Source organism: Balaenoptera borealis, assembly GCF_965194805.1.
Source record: "Balaenoptera borealis genome assembly, chromosome: X".
NCBI lineage: Eukaryota > Metazoa > Chordata > Mammalia > Artiodactyla > Balaenopteridae > Balaenoptera > Balaenoptera borealis.
In genome coordinates, this window is record NC_138881.1 from 56,660,346 (window position 1) to 56,687,068 (window position 26,723).

The 26,723-nt window shown below is 35.3% G+C and overlaps 1 long non-coding RNA gene across 1 annotated transcript in view; it reads right to left on the bottom strand.

Moving 5' to 3' along the window:
- Window positions 1-26,723, bottom strand: part of LOC309620425 — a 129,220-nt gene that overhangs the window by 28,197 nt on the left and 74,300 nt on the right. Inside the window, exon 2 of the long non-coding RNA XR_014239541.1 lies at window positions 4,145-4,269. This is a non-coding gene — a long non-coding RNA (uncharacterized lncRNA). The remainder of the gene's footprint in view (window positions 1-4,144; window positions 4,270-26,723) is intronic.

Here is a 26,723-nt window from a genome sequence, read left to right on the forward strand (position 1 = left end):
AGTGCTGGACAACACATGCCAAATAACTAGCAAGACAGGAACACAACCCCACCCATTAGCAGAGAAACTGCCTACAATCATAATAAGTTCACAGACACCCCAAAACACACCACCAGGGGCGGTCCTGCCCACCAGAAAGACAAGATCCAGCCTCATCCACCAGAGCACAGGCACCAGTCCCCTCCACCAGGAAGCCTACACAACCCACTGAACCAACCTTACCCACTGGGGGCAGACACCAAAAACAATTAGAACTACAATTCTGCAGCCTGTGAAAAGGAGACCCCAAACACAGTAAGTTAAGCAAAATGAGAAGACAGAGAAATATGCAGCACGTGAAGGAGCAAAGTAAAATTGCACCAGACCAAACAAATGAATAGGAAATAGGCAGTCTACCTGAAAAAGAATTCAGAGTAATGATAATAAATATGATCCAAAATCTTGGAAATACAATGGAGAAAATACAAGAAACATTTAACAAGTACCTAGAAGAATGAAAGAGCAAACAAACAATGATGAACAACACAATAAATGAAATTAAAAATTCTCTAGAAGGGACCAATAGCAGAATAACTGAGGCAGAAGAACGGATAAGTGACCTGGAAGATAAAATAGTGGAAATAACTACTGCAGAGCAGAATAAAGAAAAAAGAATGAAAAGAATTGAGCACAGTCTCAGAGACCTCTGGGACAACATTAAATGCACCAACATTCGAATTATAGGGGTCCCAGAAGAAGAAGAGAAAAAGAAAGGGACTGAGAAAATATTTGAAGAGATTATAGTTGAAAAATTCCCTAATATGGGAAAGGAAATAGTTAATCAAGTCCAGGAAGCACAGAGAGTCCCATACAGGATAACTCCAAGGAGGAACACGCCAAGACACATATTAATCAAACTATCAAAAATTAAATACAAAGAAAAAATATTAAAAGCAGCAAGGGAAAAGCAACAAATAACATGCAAGGGAATCCCCATAAGGTTAACAGCTGATATTTCAGCAGAAACTCTGCAAGCCAGACGGGAGTAGCAGGACATATTTAAAGTGATGAAAGGGAAAAACCTACAACCAAGATTACTCTACACAGCTAGGATCTCATTCAGATTCGACGGAGAAATTAAAAGCTTTACAGACAAGCAAAAGCTAAGAAAATTCAGCACCACCAAACCACCTTGAAAACAAATGCTAAAGGAACTTCTCTAGGCATGAAACACAAGAGAAGGAAAAGACCTACGATAACAAAACCAAAACAATTAAGAAAATGGTTATAGGAACATACATATCGATAATTACTTTAAATGTAAATGGAATAAATGCTCCAACCAAAAGACATACACTGGCAGAATGGATACAAAAACAAGACCCGTATATGTGCTGTCCACAAGAGAACCAGTTCAGACCTAGGGATACATGCAGACTGGAAGTGAGGGGATGGAAAAAGATATTCGATGCAAATGGAAATCAAAAGAAAGCTGGAGTAGCAATTCTCATATCAGACAAAATAGACTTTAAAATAAAGACTATTACAAGAGACAAAGAAGGACACTACATAATAATCAAGGGATCAATCCAAAAAGAAGATATAACAATTGTAAATATTTATGCACCCAACATAGGAGCACCTCAGTACATAAGGCAAATGATAACAGCCATAAAAGGGGGAATCAAGAGTAACACAATAGGGGTTTCCATGGTGGCGCAGTGGTTGAGAATCTGCCTGCCAATGCAGGGGACACAGGTTCGAGCCCTGGTCTGGGAGGATCCCACGTGCTGCGGAGCAGCTGGACCTGTGAGCCGCAATTGCTGAGCCTGCATGTCTGGAGCCTGTGCTCCGCAACAAGAGAGGCCACGATAGTGAGAGGCCTGCGCACCGCGATGAAGAGTGGCCACCGCTTGCCACAGCTGGAGAAAGCCCTCGCACAGAGGCGAGGACCCAACACAGCCATAAATAAATAAATTTAAAAAAAAAAAAAAGTAACACAATAATAGTAGGAGACTTTAACACCCCACTTTCACTAATGGACGGATCATCCAAAATGAAAATAAATAAGGAAAAAAAGCTTTAAATGATACATTAAACAAGATGTCCTTAATTGATATTTATAGGACATTCCATCCAAAAACAACAGAATACAATTTCTTCTCAAGTGCTCATGGAACATTCTCCAGGATAGATCATGTCTTGGGTCAGAAATCAAGCCTTGGTACATTTAAGAAAATTGAAATCATATCAAGCATCTTTTCTGACCACAATGCTATGAGACTAGATATCAATTACAGGAAAAAACTGTAAAAAAATTGTAAAACACATGGAGGCTAAACAATACACTACTAAATAACCAAGAGATCGCAGAAGAAATCAAAGAGGAAATTAAAAATACCTAGAAACAAATGACAATGAAAACATGATGACCCAAAACCTATGGGATGCAGCAAAAGCAGTTCTAAGAGGGAAGTTTCTAGCAGTAAAATCCCACCTCAAGAAGCAAGAAACATCTCAAATAAACAACCAAACCTTACAGCTAAAGAAATTAGAGAAAGAAAAACAGGGAAAACCCAAAGTTAGCAGAAGGAAAGAAATCATAAAGATCAGATCAAAAAGAAATAAAACAGAAATGAAGGACACAGTAGCAAAGATCAATAAAACTAAAAGCGAGTTCTTTGAGAACATAAACAAAATTGATAAACCGTTAGCCAGACTCATCAAGGAAAAAAGGAAAAGACTGAAATCAACAGAATTAGAAATGAAAAGTAAAAACTGACACTGCAGAAATACAAAGGATCATGAGAGATTACTACAAGCAACTATATGCCAATAAAATGGACAACCTGGAAGAAATGGACAAATTCTTAGAAAAGCACAACCTTCCGAGACTGAACCAGGAAGAAATAGAAAATATGAACATACCAATCACAAGAACTGAAATTGAAATTGTAATTAAAACTCTTCCAACAAACAAAAGCCCAGGACCAGATGGCTTCACAGGCGAATTCTATCAAACATTTAGACAAGAGCTAGCACCTATCCTCCTCGAACTCTTCCAAACTATAACAGAGGGAGGAACACTCCCAAACTCATTCTACAAAGCCACCATCACCCTGATACCAAAACCAGGCAAAGATGTCAAAAAAAAAGTAAACTACAGGCCAATATCACTGATGAACATACATGCAAAAATCCTCAACGAGATACTAGCAAACAGAAACCAACAGCACATTAAAAGGATCATACACCATGTTAACGTGGGGTTAATTCCAGGAATGCAAGCATTCTTCAATATATGCATACCAATCAATGTGATAAACCATATTAAAAAATTGAAAGATAAAAACCATATGATCATCTCAATAGATGCAGAAAAACTTTTGACACAATTCAACCCACATTTATGAAAAACACTCTCCAGAAAGTAGGCATAGAGGGAACCTACCTCAACATAATAAAGGCCATATATGACAAACCCACAGCCAACATCGTTCTCAATGGTGAAAAACTGAAACCATTTCCTCTAAGATCAGGAACAAGACAAGGTTGTCCACTCTCACCACTATTATTCAACATAGTTTTCGAATTTTTAGCCATGGCAATGAGAGAAGAAAAAGAAATGAAAGGAATCCAAATTGGAAAAGGAGAAGAAAACCTGTCACTGTTTGCAGATGAAATGATACTATACATAGAGGATCCTAAATATGCTACAAGAAAACTACTAGAGCTAAAGAATGAATTTGGTAAAGTAGCAGGATACAAAATTAATGCACAGAAATCTCTTACATTCCTAGACACCAATGATGAAAATCTGAAATAGAAATTAAGGAAACACTCCCCTTTACCATTGCAACAAAAAGAATAAAATACCTATGAATAAACCTACCTAAAGAGACAAAAGACCTGTATGCAGAAAACTATAAGACACTGATGAAACAAATTAAAGATGATACAAACAGATGGAGAGATATACCATGTTCTTGGATTGGAAGAATCAACATTGTGAAAATGACTATACTACCCAAAGCAATCTACAGCTTCAACGCAATCACTATCAAAGTACCAATGGCGTTTTTCACAGAACTAGAACAAAAAATTTCACAATTTCTATGGAAACACAAAAGACCTTGAATAGCCAAAGCAATCGTTTTTTTTTAACATCTTTATTGGAGTATAATTGCTTTACAATGGTGTGTTAGTTTCTGCTTTATAACAAACTAAATCAGCTATACATATACATGTATCCCCATATCTCCTCCCTGTTGTGTCTCCCTCCCACCCTCCCTATCCCACCCCTCTAGGTGGTCACAAAGCACCGAGCTGATCTCTCTGTGCTATGGGGCTAATTCCCACTAGCTATCTGTTTTACATTTGGTGGTATATATAAGTCCATGCCACTCTCTCACTTCGTCCCAGCTTACCCTTCCCCCTCCCCATGTCCTCAAGTCCATTCTCTATGTCACTGTCTTTATTCCTTTCCTGCCCCTAGGTTCTTCATAACCATTTTTTTTAGATTCCATATATATGTGTTAGCATACAGTATTTGTTTTTCTCTTTCTGACTTCCTTCACTCTGTATGAGAAGACTCTAGGTCCATCCAACTCACTACAAATAACTCAATTTCATTTCTTTTTATGGCTGAGTAATATTCCATTGTATATATGTGTCACATCTTTTTTATCCATTCATCTGTCGATGGACACTTAGGTTGCTTCCATATCCTGGCTATTGTAAATAGAGCTGCAATGAACATTGTGGTGCATGACTCTTTTTGAATTATGGTTTTCTCAGGGTATGTGCCCAGTAGGGGGATTGCTGGGTCATATGGTAGTTCTATTTTTAGTTTTTTAGGGAACCTCCATACTGTTCTCCATAGTGGCTGTATCAGTTTACATTCCCACCAACAGTGCAAGAGAGTACCCTTTTCTCCACACCCTCTCCAGCATTTACTGTTTCTAGATATTTTGATGATGGCCATTCTGACTGGTGTTAGATAATATCTCATTGTAGTTTTGATTTACATTTCTCTAATGATTAATGATGTTGAGCATTCTTTCATGTGTTTGTTGGCAATCTGTGTAAATTCTTTGGAGAAATGTCTATTTAGGTCTTCTGCCCATTTTTGGATTGGGTTGTTTGTTTTTTGGATATTGAGCTGCATGAGCTGCTTGTAAATTTTGGAGATTAACCTTTTGTCAGTTGCTTCGTTTGTAAATATTTTCTCCCTTTCTGAGGGTTGTCTTTTCGTCTTGTTTATGGTTTCCTTTACTGTGCAAAAACTTTGAAGTTTCATTAGGTCCCATTTGTTTATTTTTCTTTTTATTTCCATTTCTCTAGGAGGTAGGTCCAAAAGGATCTTGCTGTGATGTATGTCATAGAGTGTTCTGCCTATTTTTTCCTCTGTGAGTTTTGAAGTGTCTGGTCTTACATTTATGTCTTTAATCCATTTTGAGTTTATTATTTTGTATGATGTTAGGGAGTGTTCTAATTTCATTCTTTTCCATTTAGCTGTCCAGTTTTCCCAGCACCACGTATTGAAGAGGTTGTCTTTTCTCCATTGTATATTCTTGCCTCCTTTATCAAAGATAAAGTGACCATATGTGGATGGGTTTATCTCTGGGCTTTGTATGCTGTTCCATTGATCTATATTTCTGTTTTTGTGCCAGTACCATACTGTCTTGATTACTGTAGCTTTGTAGTATAATCTGAAGTCAGGGAGTCTGATTCCTCCAGCTCCGATTTTCTTTCTCAAGATTGCATTGGCTATTTGGGGTCTTTTGTGTTTCTATACAAATTGTGAAAGTTTTTGTTCTAGTTCTGTGAAAAATGCCATTGGTATTTTGATAGGGATTGCACTGAATCTGTAGATTGCTTTGGGTAGTATAGTCAGTTTCACAGTGTTGATTCTTCCAATCCAAGAACACGGTATATCTCTCCATCTGTTTGTATCATCTTTAATTTCTTTCATCAGTGTCTTATAGTTTTCTGCATACAGGTCTTTTGTCTCCTTAGGTAGGTTTATTCCTAGACATTTTATTCTTTTTGTTGCAATGGTAAATGGGAGTGTTTCCTTAATTTCACTTTCAGATTTTTCATCATTAGTGTATAGGAATGCAAGAGATTTCTGTGCATTAATTTTGTATCCTGGTCCTTTACCAAATTCATTGATTAGCTGTAGTAGTTGTCTGGTAGCGTGTTTAGGATTCTCTATGTATAGTATCATGTCATCTGTGAATAGTGACAGCTTTACTTCTTCTTTTCCGATTTGGATTCCTTTAATTTGTTTTTCTTCTCTAATTGCTGTGGCTAAGACTTCCAAAACTATGTTGAGTAATAGTGGTGAGAGTGGGGAACCTTGTCTTATTCCTGATCTTAGAGGAAATGGTTTCAGTTTTTCACCATTGAGAACGATGTTAGCTGTGGGTTTGTCATATATGGCCTTTATTATGCTGAGGTAAGCTCCCTCTATGCCTACTCTCTGGAGGTTTTTTTTTTTATCATAAATGGGTGTTGAATTTTGTCAAAAGCTTTTTCTGCATCTATTGAGATCATCATATGGTTTTTATCCTTCAATTTGTTAATATGGTGTATCACATTGATTGGTTTGCATATATTGAAGAATCCTTTCATTTCTGGGATAAACCCCACTTGATCATGGTGTATGATCCTTTTAATGTGCTGTTTGGTTCTGTTTGCCCAGATTTTCTTGTGGATTTTTGCATCTATGTTCATCAGTGATATTGGTCTGTAGTTTTCTTTCTTTGTGACATCTTTGTCTGGTATTGGTATCGGTGTGATGATGGCCTCATAGAATGAGTTTGGGAGTGCTCCTCCCTGTGCTATATTTTGGAAGAGTTTGAGAAGGATAGGTGTTAGCTCTTCTATGAACATTTGATGGAATTTGCCTGTGAAGCCATCTGGTCCTGGGCTTTTGTTTGTTGGAATATTTTAAATCACAGTCTCAATTTCACTGCTTGTTATTGGTCTGTGTATATTTTCTATTTCTTCCTGGTTCAGTCTCGGAAGGTTGTGCTTTTCAAGAATTTTTCCATTTCTTCCCGTTTGTCCATTTTATTGGCATATAGTTGCTTGTAGTAATCTCTCATGATCCTTTGTATTTCTGCACTGTCAGTTGTTACTTCTCCTTTTTTATTTCTAATTCTGTTGCTTTCATTCTTCTCCCTTTTTTTCTTGATGAGTGTGGCTAATGGTTTATCCATTTTGTTTATCATCTCAAAGAACCAGCTTTTAGTTTTATTGATCTTAGCTCTTGTTTCCTTCATTTCTTTTTCATTTATTTCTGATCTGATCTTTATGATATCTTTCCTTCTGCTAACTTTGGCCTTTTATTGTTCTTCATTCTCTAATTGCTTTAGGGGTAAGGTTAGTTTGTTTATTTGAGATGTTTCTTGTTTCTTCAGGTAGGATTTTATTGCTGTAAACTTCCCTCCTAGAACTGAGCAAAAGCAATCTTTAGAAAGAAAAACAGAGCCGGAGGAATCAGGTTCCCTGACCTCAGCTTATACTACAAAGCTACAGTAATCAAGACAGCATGGTACCTGCACAAAAACAATAATATAGATCAATGGAATAGGGTAGAAAGCCCAGAGATAAACCGATGCACATATGGTCACCTTATCTTTGATAAAGGAGGCGAGAACATACAATGGAGAATAGACAACCTCGTCAATAAGTGGTGCTGGGAAAACTGCACAGCTACATGTAAAAAATGAAATTAGAACACTCCCTAACACCATACACAAAAAGAAACTTAAAATGGATTAAAGACTTAAATGTAAGGCCAGACAGTATAAAAGTCTTTTAGAGGAAAATATAGGCAGAACACTGTATGACATAAATCATAGCAAGATCCTTTTTGACCCATCTCCTAGAGAAATGGAAATAAAACCAAAAATAAACAAATGCAACCCAATGAAACTTAAAAGCTTTTGCACAGCAAAGGAAACCATAAAAAAGACGAAAAGACAACCCTCAAAATGGGAGAAAATATTTGCACACCAAGCAACTGACAAAGGATTAGTCTCCAAAATATACAAGCCGCTAATCAAAAAAAATAGCCAACCCAATCCAAAAATAGGCAGAAGATCTAAATAGACATTTCTCCAAAGAAGGTGTACACATTGCCAACAAACATAATAAAGGATGCTCAACATCACTAATCATTAGAGAAATGCAAATCAAAAGTACAATGAGGTATCACCTCACACCAGTCAGAATCTACAAAAAATCTACGAACAATAAATGCTGCAGAGGGTGTGGAGAAAAGGGAACCCTCTTGCACTGTTGGTGGGAATGTAAATTGATACAGCCACTATGGAGAACAGTATGGAGCTCCCTTAAAAAACTAAAAATAGAATTACCATATGACCCAGCAATCCCACTAGTGGGCATATACCCTGAGCAAACCATAATTCAAAAAGAGACATGTACCACAATGTTCATTTCAGCACTATTTACAATAGGCAGGACATTGAAGCAACCTAAGTGTCCATCAACAGATAAATGGATAAAGAAGGTGTGGCACATATATACAATGGAATATTACTCAGCCTTAAGAATAAATGAAATTGTGTTATTTGTAGAGATGTGGATGGACCTAGAGTCTGTCATACAGAGTGGGGTAAGTCAGAAAGAGAAAAACAAATATCGTATGATAACACATATATATGTATCTAAAAAACAAAAAAATGGTTCTGATGAACCTAGGGTCAGGGCAGGAATAAAGACGCAGATGTAGAGAATGGACTTGCAGACATTGGGAGGGGGTATCGTAAGCCGGGACGAAGTGGGAGAGTGGCATTGATCTATATACACTACCAAATGTAAAATATGAAGAAGCTGCATAGCACAGGGTGATCAGCTCAGTGCTTTGTGACCACCTAGATGGATGGGATAAGGAGGGTTGGAGGGAGACTGAAGAGGGAGGGTATATGGGGATATATGTATATGTATAGCTGATTCACTTTGTTATACAGTAGAGAAACTAACACAACGTTGTAAAGCAATTATACTCCAAAAAGATGTTATAAAATGATAAGCAAAATATGGTCTTCAGATTCGGTGAATAGCAAGATAAAATAAATTCCATAACTTTTGATCTATATTTGTTAATTTAGTATATTTAGGGGAGGTGGTTGGGGTGGATTGAGAACAAAAAGGACTCATATTCATTCAGTGGCAACTATGTGCCAGGCACTGAACTAGGCATTTTACATATCTAATCTCTTTAATTTTACAATATCCTTAAACTTTTTGTTACAAGTAATTGGAAAACAACTAACTGAAGCTATACATATATTCACTTAACTCGAAGTCCAAAGGGCTGGCTACGTTCAGGCTCAAGTCAATCTCTCTGAAGTACTGGGACCTTCTCTCTCACAGCAACAGTCCTCTCCTAAGGATGAACCCTGCCTGGCTAATTTGCACTCTCTTGGAACACTGTGTCCAGGGGAATGCAACAATCCGATTGATTGTTTTGGGTTAAGTGCCTCCCTCTGTGGTGGTGGAGATGGACTCCTGTAGATTGATACCTGTCAGGAATCACACAGTGGAGGAGGGACAGGTCCCAATAGGAAGAGACGTGAGGAATAAAAAACAATAGACGTTGCTACGTCTTTGTCAAGTGAGCTTTATCATCTTCATTTTACAGTTTAAGACACTAAGGTGAAGTGACTTGCCCTGGATTTCATACCTAAAAGGTTGGAAGTCTGAGTTGGAAGAGGCAGCATGAAAAGTGGGCAAAGCTCTGGACTGTGGATCAGACAAAATGGGTTTCACCCTGGCTTTGGCCACTGACTGTATCATATATATATATGATATATAGACTGGCTATATATACATATATTATTGTTTATTTTATTGTATTATATGTATATATAATATATAAACAATTTGGAGGGAGTCAATTCCACTAAGTCACATGTTCCCCATATGTGAAATGGGGATATAGTATCCCTATTTCTGAGTTCATCATGAGGCTTAAGTGAACTATGTATGTGAAAGCACTTTGTAATAAAGTGCTATGTAATTTTACAGTGTATTGTTTTGTCCAGCATATTTGACAATGGGAACAGATATTTTATTTTTTAGTTGTCAGTTTTCTTTTTGGTCTGTAGCCTGTTTTTTATCCTGTTAACAGTATCTGTCATGGAGCAAAGATTTTTAATTTTGATGAAGTCCAAATGATCAATTTTTAATTTTATGGATTGTACTTTTGGTGACATGTCTAAGACCTATTTGCATAACTCCAGGTCATGAATATTTACTCCTGTATTTTCTGCTGAAAGTTGTATAGTTTTACATTTTATATTTAGGTCAGTGGTTCTTAACCAGGGGCAATTTTGTGTGGGTCAAGAAATTCTGATTAGTTCTCTGACAGATTTTGAATTAATTTTGTTTTTTCCCAGCTTTATTGGGTTATAAGTGATGAATTAATTTTGTATAAGGTGTCAGTTTTAGGTCAAGTTTCATTTTTTCACATATGGATATCTAATTGTTCCAATATATTTGTTGAAAAGACTACCCTTTATGGAATTGCTGTTATAACATTATCAAAAATTAATCGATCATATTTGTGTCATCTACTTCTGGACTCAGTTTAGTTCCATTGATTTATGTGTCTATCCTTTTGCTAATACAACACAATCTTCACGACCATAACCCTGAAATTAAGTAGAGTGACCATGACCAAGTGGGATTTATCCCAGCAAAGTTGGTTCAACATACAAAAATTAATGTAATATACCATATTAAAAGAATAAAGGACAAAAATCACATGAATTACATGATCATCTAAATAGATGTCAAAAAACGAAAGATACCCAACACTCCATGATTAAGAAAAAAAGACAACCCAATAAGTGAGGAATAGAAGGGAACATCCTCAACCTGATAAAGGGCATCTACAAAATAATCCACAGCTAATACCATACTTACTGATGAAAGACTGAATGCCTCCCTCCCATCTCCCCACCCTCGAGATCAGGAACAAGACAAAGATATCTGCTCTTGCCACTTCTATTCAACATTGTACTGGAGGTTCTATCCAGGAAATCCAGGCAAGAAAAAGAAATAAAAGGCATCCAGATTAAAATCGAAGAAGTAAAACTATAAAGAATCAACAAAAATTTATTTGAGCTAATAAACAAGTTCAGATTGATGATGTTGTTCAGCTCTTTTATATCCATGAGGATTTCTGTCTACTAGTCTTCCTTTTACTGAGAGAAGAGTGTTCAAGTCTCCAACTCTAATTGTGGATTAGTCTATTTTTCATTTTAGATCTGTTAGTTTTTGTTTCATGTACTTTGAAACCATGATTTTTGACGCATACACATTTAGGATTGTTATGCTTTCTTGGTGAACTGACTCTTTTATCATTATGTAATGTCCATCTTTTTCCTTGGTAATTTTCTTTGCTCTGAAGTGTACTTTGATAATAATGTAACTACTCCAGCTTTATTTTGGTTAGTGTTTTCATGGTATATCTTTTTACTTTTAAACTTCCTGTATCATTATATTCAAACTGAGTTTCTTCTAGCAAGAATATAGTTGAGTCATGTTATTATTAATTTTATCCATCTGACACTCTATGTCTTTTAATTGGTATGCTTAATTTAATGTAATTATTTACTTGTTTGGGTTTAGGACTACTATTTAATTATTTATGTTCTGGTTTTCTATGTTTCATTCCTCTGTTTTTCGTTTCCTGCCTTCTTTTGTATATTTTTAGTATTCCATTTTAATTTATACATCATGTTTTTTACTATATCTCTTTGCATTGTTTAGAGATTTCTCTAGTGATTACAATATACATAACTGTCAGAAAGAGAAAAACAAATATTGTATATTAATGCATATATGTGTAATCCGAAAAAAATGGTATAGATGATCTTATTTACAAAGCAGAAATAGAGACACAGACGTAGAGAACAAACATATAGATACCAAGGGGGAAAGGGGGGGTGGGATGAATTGGGAGATTGGGATTGACATATATACACTCTTGATACTATGTATAAAATAGATAACTAATGAGAACCTACTGTATAGCACAGGGAACTCTACTCAGTGCTCTGTGGTGACCTAAATGGGAAGGAAATCCAAAAAAGAGGGGATATATGTATACGTATAGCTGATTCACTTTACTGTATAGTAGAAACTAACACAACATTGTAAGGCAACTATACTCCAGTAAAAATTAAAAATATATATATAAGCATGTGTTTCCTTACAAAAAAATATATATATACATACCTAACTTTTATCAGTTTATTTTTAAATAATATTTACCACTTTAAGTGGAATTTAGAAATCTTATAATGTCCTAGGTCCCTTTAATCTTCTCTCATTTATATTGTAGTTGCCTAATTAATTACATCTATATAAATTGAAAACTCCATCAAATAATGTTATAATTTTTCTTTCAAGTGTCAAACATATTTCAAAGGACTCAGTAGGGGAATGATCTATTATATTTGCCCAGATACTTACAACTTCTCTTGCTCTTCCTTCATTCTTGATGTTCTAAGTTGCTTTCTGGTATAATGTTACTTCTGTGTAAAGAACTTTCTCTAGTAATTATCAATATTTTACAGCACATCTGTGGGCAAGGGATTCTCTTAGTTTTTTTTTTTTTTCAATCTGAGAATATTTTTACTTCACTTTTATTTCCAGAGGATATTTCTACTGGACATAGAATTTTGGGATGACTTTTATTTTTATTTTTTTTTCAGTGCTTTAAAAAGGTTGTTCCACTTCCTTCTGGCCTCTCTGTTTCTGATAAGCAATCCAGTCATTTTGATCATTATAACACTACAGGCTTTCAAGATTTTTTCTTTGTTGTTAGTGTTCAGCAGTTTGATTATTATGTGTCTGGGCATGGATTTCTTTGTGGTTATCCTGTTTGTGGTTTGATGAACTTCTTGAATTTACAGATTGATGTATTTCTCAAGTTTTGGGAACTTTTCAGCTATATTTTTTACATTTAAATATATTTTATTCTTTAGAGCAGTTTTAGGTTTACAACAAAATTGAGAGGAAGGCACAGAAATTTCCCATATCCCCCCTGCCCCCACACGTACATAGCCTTCCCCCATTAGCAACATCACTCAAAGAGAATTACATTTGATACCATTGATGAACCTACATTGACACATCATAATCACCCAGTCTACAGTTTGCATTATGGTTCACTGTTGGTGTTGTACATTCTGTGAGTTTGGACAAATGTATAATGACATGTATCCAACGTTATGGTATCACACAGAATATTTTCACTGCCCTAAAGATTCTTTGTACTCTAACTATTCATCTCTCCCCCTCCCCCACCAACCCCTCTAGTGACCACTGATCATTTTAATATTAACATAGTTTTGCCTTTTCCAGAATGTTATATAGTTGGAATCATATAATATGTAGCCTTTTCAGATTGGCTTCTTTCACTTAGTAATATGCATTTAAGGTTCCTCCATGTCTTTCATTGCTTCATAGCTCATTTCCTTTTAGTGCTGAATAATATTGCATAATATTTATCCATTCACCTACAGAAGAACATCTTGGTTGCTTCCAAGTTTTGACAATTATAAACAAAGCTGCTATAGACATCAGTGTCCAGGTTTTTGTGTGGACATAAGTTTTTAACTCCCTTGAGTAAATACATAGAAGTGTGATTGCTACATCATATGGTAAGAGCATGTTTAGTTTTCTAAGAAACTGCCAAACTGTCTATACCATTTTGCATTCCCACCAGCAATATATGAGAGTTCCTGTTGCTCTGCATCTTTGCCAGCATTTGCTGTTGTCAGTGTACCAGATTTTGGCCATTCTAGTAGAGGCATCTCATTGCTGTTTTAATTTGCATTTGCCTCATGACATATGATGTGGAGCATTTTTTCATATGCTTATTTGTCATCTGCATATCTTCTGTGGCAAAGTGTCTGTTAAGGTCTTTGGCCCATTTTAAAAATTTGGTTGTTTGTTTACTTGTTGAGTTTCAAGTGTTGTTTGTATATTTTGGATAATAGTCCTTTATCAAATGTGTTTTTTGCAAATATTTTCTTCCAGTCTGTGGCTTGTCTTCTAATGCTCTTTATATTGTCTTTTGCAGAGCAGTTTTTAATTTTAATGAAGTACAGCTTAAAATTATTTCTGTGATAAATTGTGTCTTTGATGTTGTATCTAAAAAGGCATCACCATACCCAAGGTCATCTAGAATTTCTCCTGTGTTATCCTGTAGGAGTTTTATAGTTTTGTGTTTTACATTTAGGTCTGTGATCCATTTTGAGTTAGTTTTTGTGAAGGGTGTAAGGTCTGTTTCTAGATTCATTTTTTTGCATGTGGATGTTCAGTTGTTCCAGCAACATTTGTTGAAGAGACAATATTTGCTCCATTGTATTGCCTTTACACCTTTGTCAAAGATCAGTGACTATATTTATGGTGGTCTGTTTCTGGGCTCTTTATTTTGTTCCATTGATTTGTCTGTTCTTTTACCACTACCACACTGTCTTGATTACTGTATCTTTATAGTAAGTCTTGAAGTCAGTCAAGACTTCAAGTATCAGTCCTCCAAGTTTGTTCTTCAGTATTGTGTTGACTATTCTGGGTCTTTTGCCCCTCCATATGAACTTTAGAATCAGTTTGTTGATATCCATAAAATAACTTGCTGGGATTTTGATTGGGATTGCACTAAATCTATAGATCAGGTTGGGAAGAACTGACATCTTGACCATATTCAGTCCTCCTACCCATGAAGATGGAATATCTCTCCATTTACTTAATTCTTTAAAAAATTTCATTTATCAGAAATTTATAGTTTTTCTGATGTAGATCTTGTACATATTTTGTTAGATTTATACCTAAATATTTAATTTTGGGGGTGGTAATGTAAATGGTATTGCATTTTAAATTTCAAATTCCACTTGCTCATTATTGGTATATAGGAAAGCAATTGACTTATGTATATTAAGCTTGTATTCTGTGTTCTTGCTATAATCACTTAGTAGTTCCAGGAGTGTTTGTTGTTGTTGTTTCTTTTGGATTTTCTACATAGATGAGCATGTCACTGCAAATAAAAATAGTTTGATGTCTTCTTTTCCAATCTGTATAACTTTTATTTCCTTTTGTTGCCTTATTGCATTAGCAAGGTCTTCCAGCACAATTTTGAAAAGATGTGGTGAGAAGGGATATCCTTGTCTTGTACCTGATCTTAGTGGGAAAGCTTTGAGTTTCTCACCATTAAGTATGATATGACCTGTAGGTTTTTGCAGATATTTTTTTATCAAGTTGAGGAAGTTCCCCTCTATTCCTAGTTTACTGAGAGATTTTTTTCTTTTTTAGATCATGAATGGGTGTTGGATTTTGTCAAATGCTTTTTCTGCATCTATTGATATGATCATATGACTTTTCTTTTTTTGTCTGTTGATGTGATGGATTACATTAATTGATTTTTGAATGTTGAACCAGCTTTGCAAACTGGGGTAAATTCCACTTGATTATGGCATATGATTCTTCTTATACTTTTTAATTTGATTTGCTAACATTTTGTTGAGGATTTTTGCATCTGTGCTCATGATAGATATTGGTCTGTAGTTTTCTTTTCTTGTAATGTCTTTGTCTGGTTTTGGTATTAGGGTAATGCTGGCCTCATAAAGTGAGTTAGGAAGTATTCCCTGTGCTTCCATCCTCTTAAAGAGATTGTAGAGGATTGGTGTAATGTCTTCCTTAAATGTTTGGTAGAATTCACTAGTGAACCCATCTGGGCCCAGTGCTTTCTGTGTTAGAAGGTTATTAATTATTGATTCAATTTCTTTAGTGGACATAGGCCTAGTTAAACCTCTATTTCTATTTGTGTGAGTTTTGGCAGATTATATCTTGCAACGAATTAGTCCATTTCATCTAGGTAATCAAATTTGTGGTCATAGAGTTGTTCATAGTATTACATTATTACCCTTTTAATTTCCATAGGATCTGTGCTGATGTCCCTTCTTTCATTTCTGATGTTAGTAATTTGTGTGCATGCTCTCTCACTCTCTCTCTCTCTCTCTCTCTCTTTTTTTTGTTAGCCTGGCTAGGGGTTTATTGATTTTACTGCTCTTTTCAAAGAACCAGGTTTTGGCTTCATTTATTTTCTCTATTGATTTTCTGTTTTCAATTTGATTGATTGTTGCTCTAATTCTTATTATTTCTTTTCTTTTACTTACCTTGGATATAATATGCTCTTCTTTTTCTAGCTTCCTAAGGTGAACATTTAGATTGTTAATTTTAGATCTTTATTATTTTCTAATATATATATATATATATATATATATATATATATATATATATATATTCAATACTATAAATTTCCTTCTAAGCACTGCTTTTACTACATCCCTCAGATTTTGATAAATTGTGGTTTGTTTTTCATTTAGTTATATATGTTAATTTCTGTTGATATTTCTTCTTTGACCTGTGTTGTTTAGAAATGTATTATTTACTCTCCACCTATTTTGGGATTTTCTAGTTATTTTTCTAGTTATTGATTTCTAGTTTAATTCCATTGTGGTTGAAGAACAGATATTGTATGATTTCCGTTCCTTAAAAATTTTAAGGTGTGTTTTATGGCCCAGAATGTGGTCTATTTTAGTGAATGTTCCATGTGAGCTTGAGAGTATGTATATTCTGCTGGTATTGAATGAAGTAGTCTATAGATGTCAGTTATATCAAGTTGATTGATGGTGTTGTTTAGTTCAACTATGTCCTTACTGATTTTTGTCTGTTGGATCTGTCCATTTCTGAGAGAAGTGTGTTGAAGTCTCCAGCTATGATAGTGGATTTATCTATTTCTCCTTGCAGTTCTACCAGTTTTTGCCTCAACAGTTTGATGTTCTGCTGTTAGGTGCATCCATGTAAAGAATTTTATGTGTTCTTGGAGAATGGACTCCTTTATCATTACATAATATCTCTTCTTATCCCTGATAACTTTCCTTAGTTTGAAGTCTGTTCTGTCTGAAATTAATGTAGCTATTCCTGCTTTATTTTCATTACTGTTAGTGTGGCATATTTTTCTCCATCCATTTACTTTCAATGTATATGTGTCTTTATATTTAAAGTGGGTTTCTCCAAAATATACAAACAGCTTATGCAGCTCAATATCAAAATAACAAACAACCCAATCCAAAAATGGGCAGAAGACCTAAATAGACATTTATCCAAAGAAGACATACAGATGGCCAAGAGGCACATGAAAAGATGCTCAACATCGCTAATTATTAGAGAAATGCAAATCAAAACTACAATGAGATATCACCTCACACTGGTCAGAATGGCCATCATCACAAAATCTACAAATAAATGCTGGAGGGGATGTGGAGAAAAGGGAACCCTCTTGCACTGTTGGAGGGAATGTAAATTGATACAGCCACTATGGAGAACAGTATGGAGGTTCCTTAAAAAATTAAAAACAGAACTACCATGTGACCTAGCAATCCCACTACTGGGCATACACCCTGAGAAAACCATAATTCAAAAAGAGATATGCACCCCAATGTTCATTGCAGCACTATTTACAATAGCCAAGACATGGAAACAACCTAAATGTCCATCAACAGAGGAATGGGTAAAGAAGATGTGGTACATATATACAATTGAATATTACTCAGCCATAAAAAGGAATGAAATTGAGTCATTTGTAGAGATGTGGATGGACCTAGAGACTGTCATACAGAGTGAAGTAAGTGAGAAAGAGAAAAACGAATATTGTATATTAACACATATATGTGGAATCTGAAAAAACTTGGTATAGATGATCTTATTTACAAAGCAGAAATAGAGACACAGGTGTAGAGAACAAACGTATGGATACCGGGGGGGAGGGGAAGGGCGGGTGGGATGAATTGGAAGATTGGGATTGACATATATACACTATTGATACTATGTATAAAATAGATAACTAACGAGAACCTATTGGATAGCACAGGAAACTCTACTCAGTGCTCTGTAGTGACCTAAATGGGAAGGAAATCCAAAAAAAGGGGATATATATACATATATATACATATATATATATATATATATACATATATATATATATATGTATATATATGTATAGCTGGTTCACTTTGCTATACAGTAGAAGGTAACACAACATTGTAAAGCAACTATACTCCAATAAAAATTTTTTAAAAATTAAAAAATAAAGTGGGTTTCTTGTAGACAACACGTAGTTGGGTTGTGGTTTTTGATCCATTCTGAAAATTTGTCTTTTAATTGGTGCATTTAGACCATTGACATTCAAAGTGATTATTTACGTAGTTGGAGTAATAGCTATCATATTCTTTACTGTTTTCTATTTGTTGCCTTTCTTTTTGTTCCTAATATTATCTTCCACTCTTTTTTCTGTTTTTTTTTGTGGTTTTAATCAGGCATTTTATATGATTCTATTTTCTCTCCTCTCTTAACATATCAGTTATACTTCTTTTTTTAAACTTTTTTAAGTGGTTGCCCTAGAATTTGCAACATACGTTTACAACTAATCCAACTCCACTTTCAAATAACACTATATCACTTCACAGGTAGTGTGAGTGCCTTATAATAATAAAATAATCCTAATTTCTTCCATCCCTTGTATCATTGCTGTCATTTTTTTCACTTATACATAAGCGTACATAAGTGTATGTACATGTACATAAGACATATACATCAGCATATGTAATAGAGTACATTGTTGCTATTATTATATTGAACATACTGTTATCCGTTAGATCAATTAAAAATAAGAAAAATAAAAGTTTTATTTAACCTTCACTTATTCCTTCTTCAGTGCTCTTCCTTTCTTTACACAGATCTGAGTTTCTGACCTATATTATTTTCTTTCTCTCTAAATAACTTCTTTTAACATTTCTTGCATGGCACTTCTGATGGCAACAAATTCCCTTATTTTTTTGTTTGTCTGAGAAAGTCTTTATTTCTCTTTCATTTTGAACGATCTTTTTCCAGGATACAGAATTATAGCTTGGTTTTTTTTCTGTCTCAACACTTTAAATATTTTATTTCTACTCTCTTCTTGCTTGCATGGTTTCTGAGGAGAAGTTGGATGTAATTCTTATCTTTGTTCTTCTGTAGTCAAGCTCTTTGTTTCCCTCTGGCTTCTTTCAGGATTTTAAAATTTATCTTTGATTTTCTGTAATGTGAAAATGATATGTGTAGGCATAGTTTGCTTGTTTGTTTGTTGCATTTATCTTGCTTGGGTTCTCTGAGCTTCTTGGATCTGTGGTTTGGTGTCTGACATTAATTTGTTGAAATTCTCAGTCCATTATTGTTTCAAATATTTCTTCTGTTCCACTTTCTTCTCCTTCTGGTATTCCCATTACATATATGTTACACATTTTGTAGTTTTCCCACAGTCCTTGGATAGTGTGGTCTATTTTTCTCAGTCTTTGTTCTCTTTGCTTTTCTGTATTTAAGGATTCTATTGATATATCCTTTAGCTCAGAGATTCTTTCCTCACCCATGTTCACTCTACTCATAAGTTCCTCAAAGTCATTCTTCATTTCTGTTACAGTGTTTTTTATCTTTTTGGCTATCTTTTTGGCTCATAGGATTTCCATCTCTCAGGTTGCATTGCCAATCCGTTCTTGCATGCTATGTATTTTATCCATTAGAACCCTTAGCATATTAATCATAGCTGTTTTAAATTCCTCGTCTGATAATTCCAACATCCCTCCATATCTGGTTCTGATGTTTGCTCTGTCTCTTCAAATTGTGTTTTCGCCTTTTGGTATGCCTTATAACTTTTTCTTGATAGCCAGACATGATGTACCAGGTATAAAAGGAATTGCTGTAAATAGGGCTTTAGTAATGTGGTGAGGTGTGGGGAAAGGGGATGCATTCTATAGTCCTATAATTAGGTCTTCAGTCTTTTAGTGAGCCTGTGCCTCTGAACTATGTACTCCACAAGTGTTTCTCAGGTTTTTTCCCACCCCCTTAGGTGGGACAGGATGGTTAGAGTTAGCTGGAGTTGGGTATTTCCCTTCCCTGTGACAGTTGGGCCCTGATAATGCCCCAGTAGGTTAGGTTCTAGTTTTCTTGAGGGTAGGCCTTTTTAAGACTAGAGTGCTCTGGCTATTTAAAAATGTTTCCTTTTTCCCTCCCTCTGCTGGAAGCCTGAGGGGATTTTTTCCCTTAATATTTAATATTTTTCCTTAATATTTGCCTCAGGCTCCAATATGGCTCAGTATAGAACTCTTGCTAATCCTGTATCTATTTAAAACCTTGATATTTTGTTCATGGAGTTTTTGCTCTAATTTTGATTTTTAAAAATTATTGCATTAAAATATCATTTATCGGGCTTCCCTGGTGGTGCAGTGGTTGAGAATCTGCCGGCCAATTCAGGGGACACGGGTTCGAGCCCTGGTCTGGGAAGATCCCACATGCCGTGGAGCAACTGGGCCCGTGAGCCACAACTACTGAGCCTGCGCATCTGGAGCCTATGCTCCACAACAAGAGAGGCCGCGATAGTGAGAGGCCCGCACACCGCGATGAAGAGTGGTCCCCGCTTGCCGCAACTAGAGAAAGCCCTCGCACAGAAACGAAGACCCAACACAGCCAAAAAAAAAAAAAAAAAAAAAAAAATTTCATTTATCTTGATTGCTGAGTGTTTTTGTACACCTGTAAACTTTGTGCCTGAAGTGATGCCCTCACTTGTGTCCTGATCCTATTGGATAATTTATATCTATTCTATTTTCAAGTTTACTGAATCTTTCCTCTGTCATCTCTATTCTGCTAGTGAGTCCATTCAGTAAGTTTTGAATTTTGGTTATTTTATTTTTCAATTCTAATAATTTCCATTTAGTTTTCCTTTATATCTTCTATTTCTTTGCTGAAATTTCTAGCTTTCAATTTCCAGAGTATTTACATTTACTTATTATAAAGAAGTTTTATAATAGCTGCTTTAAATTTGGCAGATATTTCCAATATCTATGGAAATATCTCAGTGTTGGTGTCTGTTAATTCTTTTCCCTTGCAAGCTGAGATTTTCCTGGCTCTTCATATGCCAAGTAATTTTGGATTGTATCCTGGGCATTTAAAATATTATTTTGTGAGACCCTAGATCCTGTATAAACCCTAAGGAAAATGTTGATAGTTTTTATTTTAGCACACAATTGACTAGTTGAATTCTGACCAGCCTTATATGGGTTGCAGTTTCAGTGTCCATTCAATTTTCTTTTTTTTTTTTTTGAATTGAAGTATAGTTGATTTACAATATTGTGTTAGTTTCAGGTCTACAGCAGAGTTATTCAGTTATATATATATTTTTCCATATGGTTTTCCATTATAAGTTATTACAAGATATTGAATATAGTTCCATGTACTATACAGTAAATCCTTGTTGCTTATCTATTTTATGTATAGTAGTTTGTATCTGTTAATCCCATACTCCTAATTTATTTCCCCCCACCTAATTACCCCTTTGGTAACCATAAGTTTGTTTTCTATGTCCGTGAGTCTGTTTCTGTTTTGTATGTAGATTCGTTTGTATTATTTTTTAGATTGCACATATAAGTGATATCATATAATATTTGTCTTTCTTTGAGTTACTTCACTAAGTATAATATTCTCTAGGTCCATCCATGTTGCTGCAAATGGCAATGTTTCATTCTTTTTTAAGGGCTGAGTAATATTCCATTGCATATATGTATGAGATGTATATATCTCACATTTTCTTAAGCCAATAGTCTGTTGATGGGCACTTGGGTTGTTTCCATGTTTTGCCTATTGTAAATAGTGCTGCTGTGAACATTCGGGTGCATGTATCTTTTTGAATTAGAGTTTTCATCTTTTCCAGATATATACACAGGAGTGGGATTGCTAGATCATAGGGTAGTTCTATTTTTAGTTTTTCAAGGAACCTTCATACTGTTTTCCATAGTGGCTGCACCAATTTTCATTCCCACCAACAGTGTAGGAAGGTTCCCTTTTCTCTACACCCTCTCCAGCATTTATTATTTGTAAGTTTTTTGATGATAGCCATTCTGACTAGTGTGAGGCGATACCACATGTGATTTTGATTTGCATTTCTCTAGTAATTAGCAATGTTCAGCATCTTTTCATGTGTTTGTTGCCCATCTGTATATCTTCTTTGGAGAAACGTCTATTTAGGTCTTCTGTCCAATTTTTGATTGGGTTGTTTGAGGTTTTTTTGTTATTTAATTATATGAGCTGTTTGTATATTTTGGATATTAACCCACCGTTGGTTGCATCATTTGCAAATATTTTCTACCATTCCATAGGTTATCGTTTCGTTTTGTTGGTGGTTTCCTTTGCTGTGCAAAAGTTTTTAAATTTCATTAGGTCCCTTTTGTTTATTTTTGCTTTTATTTCTATTGCCTTGGGAGACTGACCTGAGAAAACATTGATAAGATTTATGTCACAGAATGTTTTGCCTATGTTCTCATCTAGGAGTTTTATGGTGTCATGTCTTATATATTTAGGTGTTCAAACCATTTTGAGTTTATTTTTGTATATGGTGTGACGCAGTGTTCTAATTTCATTGATTTACATGTAGCTGTCCAGCTTTCCCAACACCACTTGCTGAAGAGACTGTCTTTTCTACATTGTATATTCTTACCTCCTTTGTCATTAAATTAATTGACTGTAGGTTTGTGGTTTTATTTCTGGCCTCTCATTCTGTTTCATTGATCTATATGTCTGTTTTGGGGCCAATACCATGCTGTTTTGATTACTATAGCTTTGTAATAGAGTCTGAAGTCTGGAAGGGTTATGCCTCCAGCTTTGTTCTTTTCCCTCAGGATTACCTTGGCAATTCTGGGTCTTTTGTCGTTCTGTATAAAGTTTAGGATTATTTGTCCTAGTTCTGTGAAAAATGTCATGGGTATTTTGAAAGGGATTGTATTAAAACTGTAGATTGCTTTGGGTAGTATGGTCATTTTAACAATATTAATTCTTCCCATCCAAGAGCATGGGATATCTTTCCATTTTTTTGAATCATCTTTAATTTCCTTTATCAATGTTTTATAGTTTTCAGCATACAGATCTTTCACCTCCTTGGTTAAGTTTATTCCTAGGTATTTTTTAAAATGTGATTTTAACAAGTGTAATATCCTCTGCTTGTATTGATCTTTTTATCATTATATAATGTCCTTCTTTATCTTTCTTTATAGACTTTGTTTTAAAGTCTATTTTGTCTTATATAAGTATTGCTACTCCAGCTTTCTTTTTGTTTCCATTTGTATGGAATATCTTTTTCTATCCCTTACTTTTAGTCTGCATATGACTTTAGCTCTGAAGTGAGAGTCTTGTAAGCAACATATATTTGGGTGTTGCTTTTGTATCCATTCAGCCACTCTATGTCTTTTTTTTTTATGTCTTTTGATTATAACATTTAGTCCGTTGATATTTAAAGTAATTTTTGATAGGCATGTACTTATTGCCATTTTAAACCTTGTTTTCCAGTCATTTTTATAATTCTTCTTTGTTCATTTTTAACTCTTTCTGTTTTTCCTTTTGAGGTTTGATGATTTTCTTTTTTAAAAAAAAATAATAATAAATAAATATTTATTTATTTATTTGGCTGTGTTGGGTCTTAGTTGCAGCTCGCGGGATCATCGTTGCAGCATGCAGGATCGTTCATTGCGGTGCGTGGGCTTCTCTCTAGTTGTGGCACACAGGCTGTAGAATGCATGGGCTTATTTGCCCCGTGGCATGTGGGATCTTAGTTCCCCGACCAGGGACTGAACCCGTGTCCCCTGCATTGGAAGGTGGATTTTTAACCACTGGACCAGCGGGGAAGTCCCTGATGATTTTGTTTTGTAATATTCTTGAGTTCCTTTCTTTTTGGTTTTTGTGAATCTATTGTATGTTTTTGATTTGTGGTTACCATGGAATTCAAGTATGTTGACCCATAACTCTATCTACTAGCTTTAACCTGATAGTCATACAAGTTCAAACACATTCAAAAAGATCTACATTTTTATACTCCCCTCTCCCACATTTTCGATTTTGATGTTCTATTTTACATCTTCATGCTTATCCTTTTGCTGTTAATTGTAGTTATAATTGTTTTACAAATTTTTTAAATTGTTTTTTAATCTTTTAATACATACTGGCTTATTTAAGTGATCTTCAATCCTTTTATATATTTGCCTTTCCTATTATGATTTTACCTTTTCTATAGATTCTTGCTTCTTTTCTATTTAGAGAAGACCCTTTGATATTTATTTTAGGGTAAGTTTAGTATTGCTGAATTATTTTAGTTTTTGCTAGTTCAAAGGTTTTGCAGTTCTAATCAGATCTGCCCAAGTATGTTCCACCCAGTGGCCAATTCAGGGCTTTGCTAGTGTTTTATTCCTTAATTCAGTTTTCAAAATCTATGTATGTTATTTTGGATCAGATCCGTGTACACACAATTGGAAATGCAAGCCCAGGAATTCGTAAGCAGTTTTAAAGATCACTTTTCTGAATTTCTCCCTCTACGTGATCCTGCCTGTTACTTTTTGTTTCTGTAGCTCCTCTTTTTGGTCCTCCAGCCATTAAGCTGGAACTTTAGGTACTCTGTTCTGCCATGTACTTTCAGCAACTGTGACCATATTCAGGGCCAAGTGGCAGGAGGACAGAGAGGAAAACATGCAAAGAAGGTTCACCAGAGGAATATTTCCCTCCCTCTGTTTTTGCTTCCTATTGGCTACAGTTGCCACCACTACCATTACTGCAACAGGGGACTGGAGCACAAGAGAATGGAGAAAAAAAACACCAAAGGAAAATGGGGAATTTTTGCACTGTCTTTTTGAGCATTAGGGAGACCCCCTTTCAGCTCCCTGCACCAGAACTAGTGGTCTCCTGGAACTCTGTCTACACTAATGCCCACTTCTGGGTTTTGGGCTGTACTGAATTCAGGCTGGGGAATGCTGGAAGGAAGAAAATGGTAAACTCATTGCCAGTGGAAGTGGTACTTCAAATTCCAGTTTTCTTTCCCAATCCTCCTGTTACTATTTACTTTTCAGAGTCCTCAGTTATCTGCTCCATTCATGCCACCATGCTTTATAGCTGCATTCAGTGGGAGAGACATTATAAAATGTGCTTACCCAGAACTAGAATTCCTAATTATTATTTTTTAAAACGATTATTACTTAAAATGATTAATGTTATTTCAGAAATAGACAATGATGGTTATTACGGTGTCATAAACACAGACTAAAAATTCTTAAATTACTGGCAAACCACCATCTGGATTATTCCCTGAAGACCTGGGCTTCCTTAAACTCATGTTTAATGTCTTTCCTTTGGGAATCTTTGTCATAGTTCTACATAAAGACGATGTTAGAAGTGAAGAGAGTGGATGAACTATAAATGTAAGGTTTTCATAAGCCTGAAGACTCAAAAAAAGCCTTATGGTGTACTTGACAATAGCTTTGTGTTTTTTTCCTCTTTTTAAACCAAAATGCCCTTGATTAAAATGTACAGAAACTCACTATGTAAACTAGATTAAAACAGGAGGATCAGCTCAGTTGAGGTGAGGTTGAGCACCTTCCAATGCCTCATTAAGCCTTAGTGGCCACGTTGAGCCTATGTGGAACTCATAAAAAGTCGCTGGCATGGACCCAGGCTTTGGAAACACACATGACTATATTTGTGCTACTTAAGACAAGTCATTTCATCTTTCTGTGCTTTCTCATCCTCTGTAAAATGGACTAATTATACTCACCCCACACATCTGTTGTAAAGATGAAGTGAGCTTTCATGAGTCAAGCATCTAGAGAATAACAGGTGCTCAATAAATGATAGTTTTTGTTCTTTAAAAGTCATATTTTCTTAAAATACATTGATAATACTACTGCTAGTTAGGTAATCACAGGCACTCTATATCTTTACTCAAACTTCTCTTGGATCTTTAAGATGTAAAATTTTCATCTTGTGTGCTGTTTAAAGCAGTCTAGTTGTTTGATAAACCTTCGTTTGAATCTTGGCTTTTGTGCCAGTAGCTCTGTGATCATATTACTTCCTTCTTCCTTAATCTGAGCCACAGATTCCATACCTCTAAACTGATATGATAAAAGTGTTTACTTCGTGGGGTTTTGTGAATCTTAACTAAGCTAATGCATATGAAGCACTGATCATAGTGACTGGCATATAGTAAAAATTGGCATGTAGTAAAGATGAGATATTTTCTGGCTGAGAAGACAGAAGATGTACAGCATCATTCTCAGAAGATATAGAATTGTCTGATTCTTGTCTCTTCACCCCTATTTTGGCCATCTCTCTGTGTAGCTGGGTTGAAAGTCCTGTGAATCCATGAGAACTATTATGGAGTATCAGTCAAGCCACTTAATTTCTCTGAGCCTTTCTATTTTCTTGCTTAAATTAGAGTACTCTGCCCACCTGTCCCAGTCATGACATGCTGGGAACAAAAGAGTATGATGATTTAAAATATGATTTAAAAATGTGTCTACCAATTCTTTGACACTCTTCAAAAGGTGGAACCTAAGTCCCCTCCCCTTTAGGACTTGCTCCTAATGAATAGCATAAAGCAATAGTAACTGTGAAATTTCAGAGACTAGGTCAAAAAGGCACTGTGGCTACTTCTGAGCTTTCTTTTATGGCTCAGTCACTCTGGGGGAAGTTAGTTGCCATGTCATGAGGACACTCAAACAGCCTAAGGAGAGGCCCTTGTGGTGAGGAGTCGAGGCCTCTGCCAACAGCCAAGTGAGTAAGCCATTTTCAAAGTA